We start from the raw sequence: 6,000 nt of genomic DNA on the forward strand, positions 1-6,000 counted from the left end.
AAAAAAGCCTGCAAGCCAGTAAGAGCTGGGCAGATCGTTACCATTTTGTTAGGGCTGGAAAAAACATTCTTCCGAGCTACTAGCAATGAAAAAAAGCCTGCAAGCCGTAAGAGCCAGGGAGATCGTTAGCGCCTTATTAGGGATTTTAAAAATGCTTCAAAAAAGCTATATTCAGAGTATAAAAGGATTTTCAGCCTCTTTTTTGGGCGGGTGTCTTTTAATCTGAAAAATGTAGTAACTAATTAAATGAACAACTAAAAGCTACGCACAATCAGGAACTATCTAAATACAATGCACAAAAAACCACAGTGCACATATTCTGATGAGAGAAAAGTTCCCTGATGATGCGTCCCATCATTAGCCCAAAAGTTTGGAAAACTAAAGCTCTGGTCACAGTGACTGACATATGTTGGATCCTGCAACATTATCCTGGGGTGTATAATTATATTTATCTTTATTCATAATGTAAATTCAAGTGTAAGCAAGCTATTAGTTTAGCTTCAAATAATGTATTAAAATGTGCTTAAAATAATAATAAAAAATATGCTAGCCAAAATCAGCCATAGTTAGGAAAATTGGCTCAAGTTCACCTTCCATTTGACTTCATTGTGTTAATAAAAATGGCTGTGTGGAAGCCAGAGGTGTTTGAAAATCGCTGGGTTATCCAGCAGTGAGTGGTAAGTACAGAGAGCTCCTTCTGTTTGCAAACAGGGATTTGTGTATTTAGCCTTCAGCTACAAAGACTTGTACAAAGAGAACAGGATTTATTCGAGATTAGCGAAGCCCATACAAAGATGAACATGTGATTGGCAGGCATGGCCAAACGGTCACTCAAGGGCAAACTCAGGGATAACCAGCTTGTTTTGTTCTGACCTTTTATTATAAACCATCTTGTGACTTCAGTATTTTTTTTTCCGGTCCCTGAAAAAAGTTCTGATGGAAAGATCCAAAAAATAGCCATCAAAATTTGTAACCCCTTTGTAAGAGCTTAAGGATAAAGTGAGGAAATGCCTAAGAAAGGAAACATGAGTATTTATTTATTTATTTATTGATTGATTGTATTTGTATGCCGAGGACTCAGGGCAGTTCACAACATATCAAAAGAACATAGCAAGATTACCAGATTACCTCAGGGACTGCCTTCTGCTGCACGAATCCCAGCGACCAGTCAGATTCCACAGAGTGGGTCTTCTCTGGGTCCTGTCAACCAAACAATGTCACTTGGCGTGACCCAGAGGAAGAGCCTTCTCTCTGGCGGCCCTGGCCCTCTGGAACCAACTCCCCCCAGAGATTAGAAATGCCCCCACCCTCCTTGCCTTTCGAAAGTTGCTTAAAACCCACCTCTGCTGCCAGGCATGGGGGAACTGAGATATACTTTCCCCTAGGCCTTTACAATTTTATGCATGGTATGTTTGTATGTACGATTGTTTTTTATATAATGGGCTTTTAACTGTTTTTAGTATTGGATTTTGTTATATATTGTTTTATTGCTGTTGTTAGCCGCCCCGAGTCTGCGGAGAGGGGCAGCATACAAATCCAATAGATAGATAGATAGATAGATAGATAGATAGATAGATAGATAGATAGATAGATAGATAGATAGATAGATAGACTTTGACTTACAACAGTTCATTTAGTAAGTGTTTGAAGTAACAAAGGCACTGAAAATAAAAGACTTATGACCATTTTTCAGACTTATGACCAGTTTCTGGCATGCCACAGATTGGTGCCAGTTCATGGACCAGGTGTTGGGGCCCCCATTTGTTCCAGGGGTGATTTCTACTTACCTTCACTACCAGTGCACATTGTGACATTTCACGCATGCTTCTCATTCCACTTATGCATGCATGCGCATCCCGATGTGAAATTTCACTTCTGCGCATGCTCCATTGCGGGATTCGGCCCAAAAGACAGCTGAGGGGCTCATCAGCTGTGATTCAGATGAAGAAATAAAGGTGAGTATTATCCTGGGGATGGACGGCAGGCTCTTTTTCAAGCCGCAGAAGAGGAGAAGCCGTCAAAAAACAGGGGAAAAATGTGAACAATTATCAAAAAAAGATGGCGGTGCCCACAGACCAACACCAACAGAACTGTATCTGTGACGTCATTTTTACATCAACAGCAGATCACTAATGGTTTGGGTGATCTGATCCGAACCGGAAGGAACCCACCCTGACTTGTTCAGAATACACCATAATTTTTAAACAGTTGTTAAGCCACTGGTCATACATCAAGGACTACCTGTCATTGAACATTTTTGATGGTAGGGATAGATTGTGTTCATATCATTGCATCAAAATCTTTTGTGTAAACTACAGAGAGAAGTGTCTTAATCCAACTGATTTGATACAGCTTCTATGAAATGTTACCTATATTTGTGAGAAGTAAAACGTTTAAACAATAAACACAAAATGCACATATATTTGTAAAACACACATTAAAAGCCATATTGTATTTATGCAAATAAATGCATCAATAATAATAGACCTGCAGATGGAGAGAAAATTAGCTGAAGGATTTGTTGCTCGAGGCTACACTGCACAAAAACTGTAACAATTAAGATTTATAATATATTAGTATTTCTTCAAAAACAAGAGCAGGTAATGTAGAAATTCCAAATATGGGGAGAATTTAGATGTAAAGAAGAACAGAAACATACTTCCTTTCCAAATATTTCCACCATGGAATTTGTTGGAAAAGATTGTGCATTTTTATTTTATTCTTTTGCTACAGTTCATGTTCTTTTGAATTATGAGGCCGATAATTCTTATGCCAGAAAGCTGTTCTCTTGGAACAAAGCCTACCAAATTCATTGGTCAAAATGGATTTGTGAAATTCTAATGGTTTCAAAAAATGTGCTATTATATGAAGTATGATGAATGCCTTCTCCTAATGGCAAACGGATGATGAAGCTGCAGTGTTGGACTTACAGTGTTGTCTAATTTATCCCATCAACTTTATGACCAATTTGAACTAAATAAAGACAAAACTGCCCTTTGGAATTCTGATTGGATTATTCTGAAATTCAAATTGAAAATATAAATATCTGAATCTTTATTATTTATATCATTTCTACCAGACACTTAAATACTGTATTTTTCGGAGTATAAAACACATCTTTTTCTTCCCTAAAAGAGGCTGATAATTTGGGTGTGTCTTATACTCTGAATGTAGCTCTTTTTCCCCAGCCCTAACTAGTTGTTAACAATCTTCCCAGCTCTTACCTTGCAGACTCTTTCATTGTTTCTCTCTGTGAAGAATGTTTTCCAAGCCCTAAGTCTTTGCAGGTATTTTTTTTCATTTTTCTAACTTGTTCTGAATAAGTTTCTTTTCAGCCCTAGCCAGGTGCTAATGATGTTCCCAACTCTTACCAGCTTGCAAGCTCTTTTATTGTTACTCTCTGCAAAGAATGTTTTCCAAGCCCTGTCTTTGTAGAGTTCTTTTCCTTCATTGCTCTTCTTGCTCCAAATGTTTCTTTCCAGGTGCTAATGATGTCCCCAGCTCTTACTGGCTTGCAAGCTCCTTCATTGTTACTCTCTCTGAACAAGGTTTTTTTAAAAAGACCTAACCAGATTACCATATCTGGTAAGCAGATTTTTTTCCCTATTTCCCTCCCCAAAAACTAATGTGTGTCTTATACTCAAGTGTGTCTTATACCCCGAAAAATATGGTATTCTAGGTATGGAATTCCTTCTCTTTTCAGTCATACCTGATGGCATACTTTGCAAGTGTTCTGGTCATCTTTAAAGATACTTCTCCAGCTTGAAATAAAGTTATGCTGCTATGCCATCTGTTCTGTTTTGGAAATTGATGTTCTGTATAGAATGTTATTTAGTTATGTATTTGTTAGATATTTATCCTGTGGCTTTATTTATGATTTCAAAATGCTCTTTTATCACCTGGTGGTAAGTATGGATGAAATGCTACCGGTTCATCCCAGTTCGGGCATCCCAGTAGCGATGGCCATCAGTGGTTTGGAGAACCGGTAGCGACAGCAGTGCGAGGCTCCACCCACCCAGACGGAGGCCACTGTTTTCATTTTTTAACTGACTCCACATGCGCAAAATGTTCTGCACATGTGCAGAGGGTGAAAAGGTGCATATGCAAATGGCATTAAAGTGAAAAGGTGCATGCACAAGCAAAGCAAGCGCCTGCACATGAAGCATGCAGTTCCGGACCTATAAAAAAGGTAAGTAGATTTCACCACTGATGGCAAGCAATTAGAATGTAGTATTGCAGATGGGCTCTGCTTACTTCCAGGAGTTCAATCTTGACCGGCTCAAGGTTGACACAGCCTTCCATTCCTCTGAGATCGGTAAAATGAGGATTCAGACTGTTATGGGGTAATGTGCTGACTTTAAAACTTTTAAACTGCTTAGAGAGGGCTGTAAAGCACATGTAAGTCTAAATGCTATTGCTCTTCTATTCCCATAAAAACATTATATGTTAGGTTGGGCTGACAGAGAATAACTGGCCCAAAGTCAACAGTGAAAATGACTGAAAGGAATTTGGATTGGATTGCCTTAATCCAACCACTTAATTAGCCCTGTGTGAAACATACAATGCCTTACTGTAGGTCTAAAGATTATGACCTTTAACTATTTCTTTAAAAATAAATTGTTTGTTAAAATTAAACAAAAGTTTAAAATATCCCAAAGTAAATACTAAGTAAACGAATACAAAATTTAAAACTCAATATAAAGCACACATACAACCATAGAAACATAGAAGATTGATGGCAGAAAAAGATCTCATAGTCCATCTAGTCTTATACTATTTCCTGTATTTTATCTTAGGATGGATATATGTTTATCCCAGGCAAGTTTAAATTCAGTTACTGTGGATTTACCAACCACGTCTGCTGGAAGTTTGTTCCAAGCATCTACTACTCTTTCAGTAAAATAATATTTTCTCACGTTGCTTCTGATCTGTCCCCCAACTAACCTCAGATTGTGTCCCCTTGTTCTTGTGTTCACTTTCCTATTAAAAACACTTCCCTCCTGAACCTTATTTAACCATCACTCATTCATACTACTGGCCAGAGCAGAATACTATCTCTCAACTAGTATGATTATGGTTATTGTTGTATTTCCACTTAAAATTAATTGTGCCCAGATAACATGCTGTTCAGATAGACATGAACTCTTTTAAGTTTTTAAAGAAAAAAGGTACCAATAAAAGATATATTCAATACGCAAATTTTGACCACGTGACCAACCGTAAGCCTTTATTTTCCCAGCACCATCGTAACTTCAGTCATTGAACAAATGATTGCATGTCAACGTGTAGTCTGGAGAACAGAAGGAAAAAGGGGGACATGGTCGAAACATTTAAATATGTCAAAGGGTTAAATAAGGTTCAGGAGGGAAGTGTTTTTAATAGGAAAGTGAACACACGAACAAGGGTTAGTTGGGGGAAAGATCAAAAGCAACATGAGAAATGTGTCCCCTTGTTCTTGTGTTCACTTTCCTATTAAAAACACTTCCCTCCTGAACCTTATTTAACCATCACTCATTCATACTACTGGCCAGAGCAGAATACTATCTCTCAACTAGTATGATTATGGTTATTGTTGTATTTCCACTTAAAATTAATTGTGCCCAGATAACATGCTGTTCAGATAGACATGAACTCTTTTAAGTTTTTAAAGAAAAAAGGTACCAATAAAAGATATATTCAATACGCAAATTTTGACCACGTGACCAACCGTAAGCCTTTATTTTCCCAGCACCATCGTAACTTCAGTCATTGAACAAATGATTGCATGTCAACGTGTAGTCTGGAGAACAGAAGGAAAAAGGGGGACATGGTCGAAACATTTAAATATGTCAAAGGGTTAAATAAGGTTCAGGAGGGAAGTGTTTTTAATAGGAAAGTGAACACACGAACAAGGGTTAGTTGGGGGAAAGATCAAAAGCAACATGAGAAATGTGTCCCCTTGTTCTTGTGTTCACTTTCCTATTAAAAACACTTCCCTCCTGAACCTTATTTAACCATCAC

The sequence above is a fragment of the Erythrolamprus reginae genome, chromosome 1, assembly GCF_031021105.1.
Source record: "Erythrolamprus reginae isolate rEryReg1 chromosome 1, rEryReg1.hap1, whole genome shotgun sequence".
NCBI lineage: Eukaryota > Metazoa > Chordata > Lepidosauria > Squamata > Dipsadidae > Erythrolamprus > Erythrolamprus reginae.